General features: G+C 38.4%; 1 long non-coding RNA gene across 1 annotated transcript in view; it reads right to left on the bottom strand.

The window, feature by feature from the left end:
- Positions 1–3971: 3971 nt before the first annotated feature.
- LOC137479482 (uncharacterized) overlaps positions 3972–18128 on the bottom strand; it is a 52534-nt gene continuing 38377 nt past the window's right edge. Inside the window, exon 2 of the long non-coding RNA XR_011002283.1 lies at positions 3972–4176. This is a non-coding gene — a long non-coding RNA (uncharacterized lncRNA). The remainder of the gene's footprint in view (positions 4177–18128) is intronic.

The following is an 18128-nucleotide window of genomic DNA, read 5'->3' on the forward strand; positions in this document are numbered from 1 at the left end:
TGTTTCTGATGACTCTTGGCAATTCTATATCAAGGTGCGACAGTTCTCCGCCCACGTGGTCATGAATAAAGCCTTTGCTGTATTCGCTAATGTACAGTTACAGGCAAAATGGAAATTCTTTATTTCTTGCACCAATACTCTTCCACTAGGTGTGCTGTTATGAATCCATGGCTATATATATAGAAACCACGGTCACTGGCCCAAAAGCAGACCATTGGCTCCTAAAACACATTTCTGCAATAACTTTGGTGGTCAGCATCACAGCCCACCAGGTTTCTTACCAGACCCACCATAGAAAAGCTTTAGGCACAGAACAGCCTCCCCAGTGGCAGTGAGCTGATCCTCAGACAATTAACTATTCCATCCTCCACCTCTCAGGGACAGTTTTGCCCAGATGCATTAGCCAGCTGCTCACAAACGTAACAGATGCTCAGTTTGACTGGTTTTAACCCAAAAGATATAATTAGTGGCAGTTTAACATAAAGACCAAAGAAGAAAAATTTTAACAAGATAGTTGAACATAATTATACTTAGATAAACACTGATGCTGAACACACAGGGCTATGTATGGTTGAAACCAGAATTTGCAATAGGCTTATAGTTGTTCTTTTTCCCAAACTGTTTCACCCTCTTTCTCCCACCAGCAAGAGAAGGATCATGTCCTACAAAGAAAAAAATCCTAATGATCCTGTCCTCATCAGGAAAGAAAGATTCTCAGTATAGTTCTTTCACAGAAATAGTTGATTTTTACTGCATTACTGTACCCTTCATATAGTGCCTAGCTGCTAACAAAGAGTGAAAGAACATTACTTCATTTCTGGGACTGATTTATTTTCAAACCTTCAGTGGTGCAGCCAACATATGCTTCTGTTTGGACCAATTCTGAACTCTACCATCATGTGCTTTCCCATGCAGCTATTTCCTTTCTCAGTATGGTGTACAATTGCAACCTGACATCCTACAGGATTTCATTAGTGTATAGAGTTTATATAAAGTTAGGTTGTTCTATGACACATATGATAAAAGAAGGAAACTCCAGTCAAAGCTGTCAAACATTTCTGTTCCAAGATAGGCTCCAAGCTCCTTATCTTGACAATTAAAGCAGGCATTCCCTTCCCAGAGAGTGACCCTACCATACACTTCTTTTGCAGTCCCAGCTCCAAGCAACCAGAGTAAGCTAGTTTTGCTTAGATCCTAATTAAGAATGAATTTAACAGCAGATTTCAGAATGTATTTAGAATTCTCACATGAATTCTTTAGACATTCTTGATGCCAAATGCTCAGCGTGGTATAACACACCCAGTACAACTTATACCTTTAAACTCATGCATTTTTGAAAACAACATGGGTGTATATTTGAATTTAAGCCCGACACCTATCATCTTTTACAGAAGAGGTTCCTACAGGGTTTTCAATACACAGAGCAAATGGCAGAAAACAATCAAAATCCCTGTTGCTATTATAGGTGACGGACTCTTGTTGTCTAGCACTTGGCAGCTATCATGGGAGGAAAGGGACATAATTATACACACTTGAGGCTTCATTTCCTTCACAAGCACCCTTCATTAGTACTCTGGTAAATATACTTGCACATCTTCATGAAGACAAACACTGCTTTTTGCAGGATGCCTCATCATACACTAATTTGTGGTGACAAAACACATAGCAAATAATTTATCAGCTTTTTTGTGTTTTTTCCACATGCACTGGAGAAGCCATGAGCCAGCTATTACCACATTATTGTTGATAGCAAGGGCCGATATGATTTCATATAGCCTGGGTTTTTCTGTTATAAAGACCCAAACTCTGCTACTGACTTTCCTTTTTCTTAGGGCAACATTTTTCATCCCCCTCTCCTCACATATAGTTTGTGTGTTCTTTGGAGCAGGAATGTTTCTGTATGGCACTTCCCAAAAGGGATTTTGTTGTAAATGTCTCAGGGAGTCAGTTCTGAACTTATGACACAAATTCCTTTCCTGTCTACTACCAACTTCATATGTGACAACAGGCAGGTCAGTAAAGACATCCACACCTCATTTGGACTCCACATCTAAAAGGGACAGAGAGAAACATGATGTATACTGTGCCACCAGGTATACAATTCACAAAGATAACTTGTTTGCTGAGGTTTTTGGAGACTGATAAAACTCAGGCGCTAAAATCCCATTCTTATTAACACTTCACTCAGAAGTTCGTCACCGGCCCTTTCTGTGGCTTTAAAACAGATTTTTTTAATGCTACTAACTTCTAGATATTTACTTTATAAACTGTTTTCCCAAGCTGTAATAGAGTAAAATTACAGGCAGATGTCATATCATCCCATGCATTCTCTATTTTTCCAAAGGGCAAATACCTCTCAAAAATCCTTCTCACATGTAAAATGTAGGTCCTACCCCTGTCCCCCTCACACACAGACAGCATTGACTTTTTCAGACACTGATATTATTTCCTCTTTTTACCAATTTATTTTCCTGCCGTAGCCTCTGTAAAATTCTGGGACATCACCAGGCTTGTACAAGCAGCCACTCTCTCCCCTCTCTGCTCCTGTTCTCTGTCCATTCATAAATTCAGAAGTACCCTGCACAACACAAAATCCTTTTGTGGGTAATGTGATGTACATATCATTGTATTAGCCATATTTACTAAGCTATAAGCAAATTATGTTTTGCATCATAGCCGTGAAGACAAATAGAGTAATAGAATCAGGTACCTTTCCAACCAGATGGAAATTTGCTAATGAAATAGGAAGTTGTTTATTAAATACAATAAACTTCTGGTGTCAGGAAATACAAACTGCAAGCATCATCAGGTGAAGGGAAAATGGCTACTTTAACGATCCTACACACAGATACATAAATTTATCCTGATTAGAAAAAAAAAACCCAGTCAATAATTAGACTCTCCTAAATGGGGTTGTTAGTTTGTTGTTTTTTTAATACACGTCGTAATAAACTGCTAAAGAAAAGACTGTTGTCATCTATTCACAAGTGGAAAAGAAGCAAAGAAGCTATTATGTAAGTCTTGACTTTAGACCAATACTGGAACAAAGAACAAATCCTTTAAAGCACTCTGATATTAGCATTCTGTGCAGATGCTCTAGACCTTTCAAGCAGTGATACGATCTGAGACAGGCTGTACCAATATTTTTACCTATACAAAACAATGAATGGTGCTTTTACAAAATTTGTGAGAAACAGCATCAAAAATGTGCAAGCTGCAAACAAGCAGAGCAAGACAATTAGCAATGTATTTATTGATATCAAGAGAAAAGTTATTTCAATAGGAATAATCAAATCCAGGATGGCAATTAGAGACACCCATCTTATTGATTACTCTGGGCAAACTGGTCACTGAGCTATTACTGAGTAGTTCCAATTCTGTGACATGCCTTGCTAGGACAGGTAAGGATACAGCCTCAAAAACCTAAAATTTCACCTTCCCCTGTAAGGTGCATCACCCTCAAAATGGACTCATTAAAACAAGGCTGCATAAATGGATACATTCAAAACATAGAACCATGCTGAAGCTCCAGAAGAGCAAGTTACTTTCATTTAGGTGCACAAAACAAATTCACTGGAAAACGCCTGGATGAAAGCACCTGGGCTTGAACTATCTGAAAAAGTATTAAGTAATTCCTGCAAGGATATTCCTCCTGGCTGCCTGGATAAAGGCCGCTGTGAGGTACAAACGAGGACAGTGGTGTACCATTATTAAGGCTCCATCAGTATTTTTTCTTAATGGATACTTAACAATTTTCTAGTTCTCTTCTTGAATATTTTGTTTCAGCAGTGCTCCAAACAGCAAATATTTGCAGTGTGGATTTTCTAAGGGTTGTTCTGGCTTTCAGAGGTTAAACTAAGCAAGATTTTTTTTGTTCTTAGTTGCAAACAGCAGCATACATTCCATTCAGTGTTTCTGCACAATAACCCACCTACTTTCTTCATAAAGCAAATTAACATCACAAATCAATATTCAGAGGGGGTTTTGTTTTGTGCTGGTTTTAAGTGACAGAACTGCTTGCTTTTCCTGTCAAAAGAATTCTACCAGAAGCATGCATTTTCAGTCCAAGAAGCTGTCACATCAGCATATTTCGGGGAGACGATAGATGTTAGCTCATACGCCTTCTCATCCTTCTCTGAGAACTCAACACAACAGCCTGCCACCCACCACAGTAACCTAAGAGATAAAACACAGAACAGCACTTACAGAATGAGAGGGCTTTGGAAGCAAAGCTTAATTAAAAAGACACACACAATAAGACTATAGCTGAGCATCAAAGTGCAACATCATAGCAGGTAATTACGCAGAAAACAACATCCTGGTAACACAACTATCCTGCTCCTACAGCCAGCTTAACCTAACCTATGTAACACAGCACGTCTCAGACTTGCTGAAGGAGGCTCAGGCCCAAAGACCCACTTCTTTTAATCAAAGCTATCATTAGTAAGTATACAGCATTTTCCAGCTTCACTGCCTAGGAACTGTAGCCTAAACAAGGCATAAGCATGAGGTTACAAAACCACCACATGCTGTACTCTCATGGGAAGTAAGAGGTGTCCGTTGCACTTGCTCATTGTGGTGGACTAACTGGGATCCACTGAGGATTAAAAGGACCAAATAGCTGTGAACCTCAATACTATGAAATCCAAGGCCTTATGGTTCAGGGCTAATGCCATTCTTGAGACTACAAATTTATCATTAGAAAAGGATGAGGAAGAGAACTGGAAAAACCAGGTGATCACTGGATTGAAAATAAGCAACCAGTGTCATAGGGCAACAAGAAGGAAATTAAATCCTACAGGGTTTTAATGAAAGGATATCAATGAGATCTCTCTCAAACTCCAATTTCACCTGTTCAAGAAAGGATCATTAAAACACCTATGTTAACATGTTGTAAAAAATCCAGTGTAGAAATGGACTGCTAGAGGGTAAGAATACTTTGGAAAAGAGGCCAGAATGCATTGGTAACAACCTCAAAGAGATTCATCCAGCTGTGAGACCACAGTAAACTGTCCTGCACTGTGTGGACAAGCCTTGCTTTTTAAAGGCTTTACTTCCAAGAAGTACCAACACAGACGCATGGTCACTAAAACCAGCATTCTTTGCATGCACACTGATACCAGACTGACTACTCGTATCACTGGATAGGTGTACAAGACAGAGTTCCCTTCTGGGCACAAGATTCAGGTACTGTAAACACGTAGGCATCACCAAGACTTCAAACCTCCAAAACACTGCAACGTGCCTCTATTTTCCCTTGGCAATTCTTTTCCTACAGCAGGCACAATACATTTCTTTCTGTTAACTTACATTCACCTTTACCTGTGGAGGTATGTTTTTGCAGAGAGAGAAAATACTTAATGGCAGCTGGTGTGGAAAAAAACTTTTAGCTTTTCCTTATTAAACAAATCCATTAAAATTATCCCAATGGTGAATATTCTGTACTACTACTGAAAGATTGTTGCACCAGGATTTCAAATTCAGTGTTATTATTATGAAAAGGAATTCCAGACAGCTAGCAAAACCACAGCTTAACTAAGCAGGGTTTCTTTTACTCATAGTTGCAAAAGCAATAATGCAGAAAATGAAAATAACCCCAAAGTCAGTCTTCTGTATATCATGATATTCTTCTTTTTCTCTAAAGCTTGTAAAAGAGTCAATAAATTCAATAATTTTAAAAGGAGTTGCTTATAATTACTACAGTATTAAAGAAATATATTTCACTTTGTATGGTTTAAAATTTTGACTTCTTTCTTGGCTTCATTATCATACCCAATTAAGAAGCCCCTAGAAGAGTGAGAACGACAAGAGCCACTAAACGTGTCACAACACGAGGTGAAGGGAAGAAGTGCTGGAAGTGGAGGCTTTTCAAAGTAAGCCTAGGAAATTGTGCTGCACAATGAGTGCAGAATATGTTTTTTTTTTCTTCCCCCCCACAGCCTCCACCTCCTGCCCTGCTCCTCATGACGTACACACATATTTTATGGCCTAAGAGCCAGTGAAAAAGGGTGTGTTCTTTCAGGTTTATAGCCTTGACTAATGGAATTGCTCTAAATAACATTTTGATCTTGTAAGGTCATGCAGAGTGCTATACCTTTCCTTTAATGATTCAGGTCTGGACGAAGCATTTCCCAGAATTGAGATGGTAATGAAGTCATTAGTTTCTTCCTACTTGAAGCTCTGGCTAGGAAAGGGAATTCTATGGGTGAAGTCTGAGAGGGTCTTTTTTATAAAGCTCATACCCAGCTGAGCTGTAACACCTGTTACATTTTCCCAGGAGCCTGAGCTGTAGAGCATTTCCAATCTATTTGCTCTTCTTCTCCTGCAACACATTGACAAAAGCTGAGGGAATGGGTTTTCTAAGGGAGGGCTAATTGAAAAAAAAAAAAAAAAACCTATGCCTGGTGCAAATGTTAACTCACATCCTAGCTAAGATAGTGATGATTATTTCCTTGTCTTTGAAAGTACAAGTCATTCTACACTGCATTTAAATTAAAAATACACATTTGAAATTGGTTCTTTAATAATTCCTCACCTTTTATGTACAATATAAAGGATGAAGAATTACTCCAAAAAACCCCACTATTGAAAACAGGCCCTTATGCTAAGTTTTTGATACTAAAATACACTCACTGCTCAATAGAGAAACACAGCACTAAGAACATATCAATAAATATAGAACTAACAATTCCATATACATTCTTACAAGTAATAGTTAATGGAGAATCTGTTTTAAAATATGATTTATCAAGTAAAGGGAATAATAAGCCTGGATATTCAAGTTCCACCACTAAGTATCTGTGTTAGATCCACAAGTTAGACTCAGAATTGATATACACTTAGCAACCAGCAAATGTATCTTGTTTTGCCACTAGTACCCCACTCAGACCTCCCTCCAAAGTAAGCCCATATATAAACTGAGTTTTATAGAGCAGACTCAGATGTTCCAACACATTTTGGTATTGCCAGCTAATGAGCACACATGCATACAGACAGAGAAATAGAGCATTAGAAAGGAAAGCTCTATGACTAAGGAATCTGTTCCCTCTACCAGACTGAAATAATGAAGCCTTACTGAGCACCTAAACATGCCACAGAAATCAGCTTTTCTCAGTAGTGGAGGTATGGTCTAGTGGTGGGACACACTTCTCCTTTTGCTGCATACCTCTGTGGCTGTTGCTGTGAGCACTAAGACTTTAAAGTCAGAGACAGGATGAAATTCTGAAGAAATGTCTGAGAGTATCCCCAGTATCCTAAACATAACATTGAGGCTTTAGTACACCTACTATTGGAGTCAGAATATTCTGTTGCATTACACTTTTTTCCTCACTTTTATCTCTGAAAAGCAGCTCTAAAAATGACTGGGGCTTTTAGTTGGGATTTTTTATTGTTTAGGATGAATATTTTTTTGGTCAGTTTTGTTTGATTATTTTTTTAGTTCTACAACATATTGCACAAATGTATAAAAAAATGGAATGTGGTATGGAAATTCTTGAGCATCTTCCCAATGTTTTGGAAAGCCATATCCAAGAAAGAGGCATGCCACTAAAGAATAAAAATAATCTTGCATTTTTAATAGAACAGAGGGTGTAAGTAAAGAAAAATTACTACCCATCCTCATTTTTATGATTGATATGCAAAAATATCACACTAGAAACATGTAAAGCACTTATTATGAAAAGCTGAAGTAGGTATTTTCTTGTACTTTTCCCCCAGAAACATCAAGCCAAGCTATTACTGCTTTTCTTTTAGTATTAAAAATCTTAATGAACTATCTGGAAAGCAGGGAATTATTATAGACTAACTTCTGATCATTCTCCTGGCAGAAAACAGCATGCTTACCTTTCTGATTTGCCAAGTCTATTCTGCACAGCCGAGAGAAGTAACTTTGCTGCCAGGTTTTATCACGAGGCCATATTATTTTCCCAGTAAAATGCAGTAGAAGTGTTTTCTGTTGATGTTTATATCCCCAAAATCATTGGATTTAATGATACTATATAGCCTACTTTTACTTTATTTTGCCTCTGCTTTTGGTCAGCCCCAGCCAGACAGTGGATTGTGCCATATCAGAGAGTCATAGAAACTTTAAGGCTGGAAAACCCTCTAAGACGATCAAGTCCAACCTTAACCCCACACTGGCACGTTCATCACTATATCATGACCTCATCTACCACATTTACGGATCTTTTGAACACTTCCAGGGATGGTGATTCCACCACTTCCCTGGGCAGTCTGTTCCAATGCCTGAATACCCTTTCATGGAACAATTTTTTTCTTAATATCCAATCAAAAACATCAGCTCAGTGAAGGAAGAGTTTGTAGGCAAGCAGGAGACAGCATCTCACACTCAGTCCCAGTTCTGAGCACATAAAAAACAGCAGCTTAAATTTTTCCCTTGTAAACTCAGCCTCAGTTTTTCACTGTAATGTGAAAGTTTGCTATCTGATGCACCTGAAACAAACCTACTCCCCATTTCAGCCATTTCCCAGCAGCTACATCCCTCTTGTCCACTGCTTTCATAATTATTTTTTCACTTCCTTCCAAACTGCTCCTTTATTCAGCAAGTGGTGTCTTCCCCACACAGAACTATTTCTTTTCTTTAGTCTTTTCAGCCAAGCCAGATGCATAAAGTCCAGTTCAGACCTTTCTAAACTTCACAATTATCTTTATATATTCCTGTTTTACACAGGTTACATCCTCATTTTGAAAATAAGTAACAGGATCTACTGGTACTCCATGCAAGGCAAAGATCCTGGCTGGATGAACACATTCTCTATCCAGTGCTAAGCCTTCCCAGAATGAGATGATTCCTGAACCACCAACAATCAAAGTCTACTGATGGTAAGTTTACAGAGTTCCTATCTTCTTTCCTTTTGGAGGACAAAGGCAGACCTTTGCAAAAAACTGTCTGAAAATGACTGTGCCCTAAAGACTTCAGAATCCTTAGGCTTCTAGTTGCAAATTTCTCCATACTTGCAGATGAGCTGGCCATGGCCTGCCAAAAAAGCAGGACTAGAAGCCTGGAATTCAGACACTTTATCTGTACCCTGGAATTTGAAAAGAAGTAGAAAACTGATTCATTTCAGCTTCATACTTGGCACAAATTGCTTTCTCCACTGTGTCAAACTGTTAAGTAAGAATGAACTGTTGGAAACAAAAACGATCTCCTTCAGTGTCTCTTCTCTGCCTACAGAGGGTGAACAGAAGCAGTCCAGCAAAGACTGCTGTCCCATGTCCTCTGCTACTCAGGCAGGAGCATGAAATGAAAGGCACCATTCAATGGGGCTGGGGCTGCCTGTGGCATAAATAGTCTGTAAATCTGACTATATGTGTGAATATGTCAAGAACTACCACAATAAAAACTGTGTATAAGCAAGGACATGAAATGGAAGTTAAATAACTGGGTTTGAGAAAAAGAAAAACCCAAACATTTTACAATCTTTTTTAATTACTGTCTTCTTATAGAATAATTCAGCCTATAGCTTCTCTTCTCCCAAATAATAATTCTGCCTTTGAACTAACCTAACAAACTGCTATAATTATCAAGTTATCATAAACACCTCAATGCTTTAATAAATTTACTGGCACCTGCCAATCCAAAGCTGTATTTCAGTTTAAGGCAATACAGGTCACCTGCTGTATGCACCCAGAATGAAGAACACATGCAAAATACACCGACATCAAAATCCATGGAAAACTAATGTAAAGAACTCTGAAAACTTTTAATGAGTAATACATTTTAATTACTACATTTTTTCCTACACTTAAATCTTTAACTTTACTACATAAAATTTTCTTTTTTGTTTAAAAGCAAAAAGCTTGGGCTTTGTCACCGAAGTGCTGGCACTTCAAGAGCAAGGGAAAGAGAGGAAATGTACCTGTTGTTCTCATATTCATTACAAAGATCAAAATAAAAGGAGAACCACACAACATGGCAGAGATTTAATGCTGAAATTAAATACTCTTTGTACATTCCAAAATCAATTTGTTTTGATTAACAGCCTTTGAAATATCTAATACAGAGCTGCATATTTTCATCATTTCCCCACCCTCTCTCTGCCATTCAATGTGCACAGCTAAGAAAGAAGAGAAGAATGGAAAGGAACTGAAGCCTGACTGCTGTTCACGCTTTAACTTATATGTTATGTACACAGTGTTTTACTGTGAACTGACTTGGAACAGAGCTTGTGTGAAATTTTCCTACTAAACTCACATTTTTCATTCAACAAAACACAGTCACTCAGAAGGTATCACATGTCCAGATGCCATTTCTCACTGGTGATCTTTCTGCCCACTCCAATCTTATTAAAGCCAAGTAATTAGGAAACTCAGATGCACCCAGATTCAAGCCCCCAGCCTAGCTGGTTGTTTCACAGCAGCAAGACCATCTAACCACCAAGTATCTCCCCTTTCAAGTGTTCCTGTTGGAGCCGTTATAGTTTGTACTAGTAACAGGCAATATACCATCAAAAAGGAAAAAAAAAGGCAAAAAAGTGGTCATCTTGGTCACTTCTCTGGGGTTTCGGAAAGCAATAAACACCAGACACGTAGCCTGAGCCAATATCCTGATCATGGACTCCCCTGCAGGTTTGTGGTCCCTCCATCCTACCCCAAGTGAAAGGATTTGATACAAGAGTTCAGCACATTCAGGGCAGAGAGGTGGAGGTGCACAGATGCTGGTTTTACAAGAGAGAGTACAAAGTCAAAGGGAATTCAACAATAATTCACCCACTTCAGTGTCCTTGAAAAATCCCCAGAAGTGCTGATCCTTATGTGACTCTCTACACTTGAGAATTGTGCCCGAGTGCCTTGTATAGGATCTACAAACAAGAGACAGAGAAGCACCTCACAGGCAAAGTAAAGAAAACAGCAAGCAGACTCTCAAAGGCAACATGTACCATGTTTACTGACAGTAAAGCATCACCACATGGCATTTTGTCAAAGTGGTAGGTATCTCAGATTCTGGGAATGACATTCCTGCAAATTCTTCCCATGCCTGCTCCTTTGAACAGTATTATAAAGCTCCATACATAAGATTTTATGTTAAAGCAATTGTATGGCATATTTGCTTCTCAAATTTTATATCACAATCACAGGATTATTCTGCCTCTTAAGTGAAGTGTTTACTATGAAAAATAGTTAAAGACAGGATGAGATTATATTTATGCCCAAAGAAAATCTACCTCATTCAAAAGCCTCCTCAAGTTTATTACTGATGCACTAGCAAAAATATATATATTTACATATATATATAAATGAACAAAACCAAAACAAACAAAAATATATAAGCTGACACTTAAGTTTCCAGACCCAACAGCATATGCCCCTACCTTTTATAGCAGATGCATGACCTTTAGCTGTGTCTGCACATTACTATTACGCCAACAACAGATCTGATTCAAGTCTTTATACCATTTACTTATGAGATCTTTACTCCTACTGTAGACCACTATCCTTCAATTGTGCTGACTCAAGTGTTTACCCACTTATAGTCTTGATAGGATCTTCTCAATATTTTTAATAATTTTTAAAAACGCCAAAGAAATAATTTCAAAACCACACAAATTTACAGGGTAGTAAAAAACACCCAAACCCTACAGATGATTTTAACAGATCTTCCTTAAAGTATTACAGTGCAAATATTTGAACTGTGCAACAGAGAGAAAGCACATTCTGGAAGTGAATAAAGGTTAGCACCACCATGTTGTGCAATATCTACATTGTATCTGCTCCTCAAGGAATCATAGCCTTGATATTTTAAGTCCCTTGTTTTCTCTCCCCAATCTGTGATCACCGTGCACTCTTTCCTGAAAAATTTGTCCCTACAGGAGCTGTGGATCCCTCTCCTAGCTTTAGCACTGCTATTTCAATATGCCAGTTCTCACAGAGCTCTTTAATACACCACTTTTCAAACATTGATTCATGCAAGGTCTTACACTATCTCAGCATCAAATAACTGAAGTAGTAAATGAGTTTGTTTGGGTTTTTTTGTGGGGTTTTTTTTGGGTTTTTTGGGGTTTTTTTTGTCAATTTGACATGTTTTGGGAGGTTTAGGCTGGATAGTAGGAAAAATTTCTCCACTGAATGAGTGGGTCAACATTGGAACAGGCTGCCAAGAGAAGTGGAGTTGTCACCATCTCTAGAAATGTTCAAAAAACAAGTCTACATGGCATTTCATGATATGGTGGGACTTGGTTGAAGGTTGGATTTGACAACCTTGGAGGTCTTTTCCAACCTGAATGATTCTCCATTCCCCAAGATCAGTTTGAACAGTCTGCCTAAGAGTGATCATACCTCCTCCAAATGCCTTGTTATCTTTAAGCTCTGTTGGGCAGGCACTATCTACACACAGCATTCACATATTTTGTAAATTGCTGGAAGCTCTCATTTTTCATTGGTCTTGAAGGTTGTGGTTTGGGGTTTTTTGTTTGTTTGTTTTAAAGTGGACTGTTAAATGTGACTTGCAATGTATCCTCCCAACACCACAAGGTAAGCCAGGGTCAGGTGCTGCTCAGTTGTTTCCAGAAATCACAATGCAAAGAGTGACTGGTTATGGTGAGAAGAGTGCTTCACCTGATGAACATACATGCAATGACACTGAAGACAGAGAAGATGCATAAACAACATCTTTGACACTGATAATGATACCAAGGAAGAGCTGTAATAGACATTAAAAGTAGATAATAGAGATGTATCATGTTATCGTGAAATTACAAGACAAGCATTCGTGTCTGCTGGGACATTGCTTCTCAGTTTTTTGGTAATGGCTGCCTACTTCTTCAGCAATTTCTGGGTCAGAAGAAAACCAGAACATTGCTTACCAGTTCTGGGTATGAAGAGAACCAGAATATTGCTTACTAGTCCTCCCAGACTGCTTAATAAACAAAAGAGAAATAGTGATCAGAGGCAGCTGGCTCCACCTCAAAGATTTTTTCCCCCTTAAAGGGAAATTGGGGTGGACAGAACAACATTCCAGTGGGAAAGTTTAGTAACACTTTGAATTGAAGGAAAACAAATCAAAAAGATGCTGTACACCATCACTCTCTTCAATAAATGATATAATAACAGGGGAAAGTGAAGTAAACTGGTGCATCATAAGGTAAGAGAATTCTGGAGCAGGGAAGGCAGGTCAGTGTCACATCTAGAATTTCACAAACACTTTTGGTGGGAGATAAGTGACTATATTCTGACAGCAAATACACATGCCATCAGACAACACTGTGTGGCTTACTTCCTGCTATCAGGCATCAAATATATCTAACCTCAGTAGTGATAAAGACAGGACAAGATTTGAAATGGGTACCCTAAACTGGAAAGAGGTGACAGGTAAATACCTATGAAGTTTCCCAATGGATGAATCTCTTGGAAATCACTGAACTGAAATTGGATATTTCTGAAAGATACTCAATCAGTCTACAACTACAGGTTCTGAACTGTAATTGCCAGGAGTAATTCAAAATCCTTTGAAGAGGTAGTTGGATGAAGCATTGTCAAAACAGTCCATTCTTGCTTTAAGAAGACAATGTCCACCCAATCCTCCTTACCTCTTGCCACATGAACAGTATCAGAGGGAAAAGACATCTCACACTGTAGGAATAAGAATAAATCCACTCCAGATATTGTGAGGCCCTGTTCAAAAGCACAGAATTGGGAAGCACATGTAATGTATCTGAGGAACAAGGAAGGACTCAGCACTATCTCAATATTCAGAGGAGGTAAAAGATGGAGAAAGTGGGGGAGGGGAAGAAGATCAAAATCCCTCCTGTGATATGGTAAATCCTCAGATTACAAGACATGGGGGCAGGGAAGAATTTAAGCAGCAAGCTGACAGAACACCCCTTTCACCCCCTCACTAGACTAATTCTCCATAAGGATATTCAGCTTCAGTTTACATTTGTTATCAGGTCAGCATTCTGTGCAATCTAAACAATAAAATACATGCAGGAGAGGTGAGCAAACTGAATGCATTCTAATTTATCACATAAAGCAGGGACAGCCTAATTAATGTACTATTCCTACCCTCATTTACACAGGTAAGAAAGAGCAAAAGGGAGGAAAAACTCCTAGGGGGGGGATGGTTTGGGGGGGGGGGGGGGCGGGGGGTGGGAAAAGCCTTTTTATTTTGCTGAAGGACCCTAGGGAAGGGCCCCTGAAGCAGAGGCCCTGCTTTTACAAATGCTTCCCTTTCCTTACACGGTTCCTTTAATACAAGTAAAAATTTCAAATTCCTCATTTGTTTAGCCTGAAATCCCTTGCACATTTCCCACAAACTACTTCCTTTTCTCTCTTTTTAGCTGGACTCTCTCTCTTTTTAATGAAGAGAAGTTCAGAGAGTTTTTCCCATGAATAGATGGTGGGCACCTGGGAGTTATGAATTTTAAAGTGATCATTTTCTTTCAGCCCCACTGGACAATGGGGATCTCCTTTTGACTCACTTTCACAGCTTTGAGAGGCTCTCAGATCAGCCACATTCCAATCAGACTGGAGTCAGATCAGAGCCAGGCTGGACTGCATCAAGGTCTCTCGCACAGAAAGACAAGGAGCAGATGGCCAACACTGAGCTCTCCTCCCCTTTTCAGAGTGCAATGGAAGGCAATGTGGGAAAGCGTTCCCCCAGCATTGCCTATTGATTTCTGAATAGGACCACCACATGCCACCAGCCTGTAGGTATGAACCTCTGTTAACAGATGGTGAGATCATTATGAGCAATTAATTCCTTTAATGTATCAGTGGGAACATGTTGGAAAGGGTGATGCAAGCACAGAGTGAATAGTGAACTTCTCATTCCTCAGGGAGGGCTGCGGCTACATCACTGAGGGATGGGAACAGTCTTTCAAGACTCTGTGCATACTGAGAACCAGAGTTAGCCATTTGGTCCACAGACACAAGGCATGGTTTTTATTAACTAATCATCCCTCCCTCGTTGATATGTGATTAACAACAGATTTCTTTGCTAGGTCATTTTTGGAGAGACAAACAAATCAAAACAATGGGGAAAAAATCCCAAACTATCAACACGGCAGGAACACAGGGAATTTGGTCATAAAGACAAGGAGGGAATATCGCTACCAAACCTTTTGTTACATAAAATGTGATTTAGACCAGCTATAAATTAAAAAGGAGACAGACTATTTTGAACACAACTATGTGTATATAAATAAATGCAAAGAATTCATAATAGGTCTTAGCACTGAAAATAGAAGCATACAAAATAAGCCCTTAGCAGGCTTGTCAGAAAGTAACTATGAAAGGAGCTTACAAGTAAGTTATAGATTGCACAATTTTAATATAGATATCATACTGAAATGCAGAGAAATCCACAGAAAATGCTGCATATTTACTGCTATTCATTGTGATCTCAGTAAATTAAAATTCACAGTGCTAATAACAACTCTAAGAGTAGGACATTCCCGCATCATCTGCTTTACATGCATTTATATGACAGGCTTTGTTGTGGTGGTTCTTTCTTTTTTTTTTTTTTCCTTCATTTTAGAGACAGAAGGAAAAACTGAAAGCACAATATAGATGGCTAGTTAGCTCTTGGTCTTAAAGATGACAGCAGAATGTGAACAGGAAATACAGGCAACTATTCACTTATTCATATTTAAATGACACTTTTTGCTTGTAATTAAGACACTCAAGTCGTGTCTCTGTTCATGAAATTTACATAACTGTACAATAGCTTGCCTAAGTGAACAGCAAATGGTAGTTAACCTTGAAGTGTATTATCTTAATTGAATAAGTCTGGCTATAGTTCAATAAATTTATACAGAAATATATATTTAAAATACTAAAATAATTTTTTTTAAATGCATTTGCTTTTACATCTTAAGATGGCTTGCTGCTTTTCTTCTAGATTTTTTTTTCTGCTGAAACATTGGTCCTTTAAAAAAAAGAAACCACTGCAGAACAACAAAGACATTGATACATGCTTCCTGTTTTCTCCTTATTGTTCGTGGTTTGAGTAAGTGTCACATTCTGGAAAGCCTTGATAAGAATATCAGAATATTGAATCAAAATGTATGACTTGCCCATTTGAGATAGTCCCTTACCTACTTTCCCTGTCCCTATTGGACTTGTGTTCTTCCCTTCCCCCACCATGTACCAGCTGAATACCCCATCACACAGTGAGAAACCTAGGTAGGAGAATATAGATTTTTGCATAGGTTAAATAGAAAAGCCACATTCCACCACTCTCCCATTTAAATCAGATTTACATGGGGTGTAAATCCCCTCAGAATAGAGCCATTCACAAAGAGCTCAGAATGATCCCCTCACAACACTGATTACATTAAATCAGTAGCAATCATGTTTCCTGGATTATGTAGTTACAGCAAGAGAAACTGTGCTGCGTATTTATATTTGTGTAAAATAAGTTAATGAGAAGCCACCTGTGCCTTGTATCAGTTTACAAGAAAAAGCAGAGGAACACAGGTGTTTCAGAAATATTGCTGTGTATTTTTACATGAATTTACAAACACTAAAAATGAACATATTGTTACTAAATTCAGTGACATACACATTTTGAGTGACAATATTTTGGATTTTGTTTGGGCTGTTTTGTAATTCTTAAAGAATTACAAAAGGCTGGTATCTTGGCCATCAGCAAGAGCTATAATTTGGGCTTTTCTCGCTCCCACAATGTTCACTATTGTACCTTATGCAACACTGACTGTACATGCTCAGTTCTTATCCACATTGCTAGTGAGAAGCATTCACACTGTGAATTACCATTTTTCCCAGCATCTAGCGCTACTCAAAAGACAGCACAATAATACACTATAAATGCCTTTGTCTGTTAAAACATTATTCTTCATCACTACATGAAAAGCAAATTGCCTTTGTATAGAGGAAGAGTGGAACACAGTAGCTTTGGGAGCCAGGAGAAGGAATTTGTATCGGTAGCTGACCACTTCATAGAAACACAAGCCAGATTCTTCCTCAGTAAACAGACACATTGATGATTTGAACAAAATTTTGACTGTACCTTTTTATGTCATTAATTGTATTAGAATGATTCCAAGAGGATCAATTGGTTTTGCCCTTAAGAAGAACATCCAGGGTTTTGGTTTTTACTTGAGGTTTGGAGGGGAAAAGACTGCATTAAAAAGAAGTGCTTAATCCCTTGACTTGAAGCACCACATCTAAAATGAAAGCAAATCAGAAAACCTCATCCTTTCAACAGGATCAGTTCGGGAAGACAATAATCAAATGATGAATCATGAAAATTCAAGACCAGCTTTCATTTTTGCAACATTGTTGAACAACTGTACTCAAAGTGGATGTGTTCTAACAAGGTTATTGCAAATAGGTCTTGAAATTAAGCAAGTAGTGGGACAAATATTCTTCAAAGGCTATTCTCAATTTCCCCTATATTTTCTTTTGCTTTCAAATGGAAAAGTAAAAATCAATATGCACAAAAAGATTCTGTTACAAAAGTCTTAAAAAAAAAACTTAAATTACTAGAGAGGGATGCAGCATATTACAATGGTTCCAGATGTTGATGGATTGCAAAAGGAAAAAGGAACCCAGCCAGCAATTCAAAAATTACCCATTCTAGGACAGGAATATACTGATTTCCTTTCTCTCTAAAAATGCAGGTAATCAAATCTGCTCATTTTGCTCCTAACAAAGATTATAATTGTAGTTTGCAACCAAGACAGCTGAAATCATTAGTCCTCTCCCAACAAACTGAAGTGGCTCAGTCTGTCTTGGCACAGTCACATGTATTTAGTCTACAAAAATTAGACTTTAGAGGCTTATGAAATCCAGCTATTTGAGAATACTCCTAGCAATTCTACACACTCACTGGACTGTTTTGCCAGCACAGGGAGAAGTGTAGTTCATAAGCTTTGAACAGAGGCTGAGTAGAACTCCAGAGGGCATCTGCCCACAGAACCTGCATTCCTCTGCTGTCAAAGATGGATTTGGATCTGACTTCTCAGGTTTGAGAGTTTTTTTCCCCCAAATCTTGGTGGCTTACTGTTCAGTACTTATGTATGTGGACAGCTTTCCAAAATTAACACATTGTCTAGGAGCTCCCCATAAAGTCACACCACCTGCTGAACTCCAAGCTGCTCCTTAGGTTGCTGCCCATGCATTTCTCATACTAACAATTTATGAATATT

The sequence above is a fragment of the Anomalospiza imberbis genome, chromosome 1 (assembly GCF_031753505.1).
Source record: "Anomalospiza imberbis isolate Cuckoo-Finch-1a 21T00152 chromosome 1, ASM3175350v1, whole genome shotgun sequence".
NCBI classification, from domain to species: domain Eukaryota; kingdom Metazoa; phylum Chordata; class Aves; order Passeriformes; family Viduidae; genus Anomalospiza; species Anomalospiza imberbis.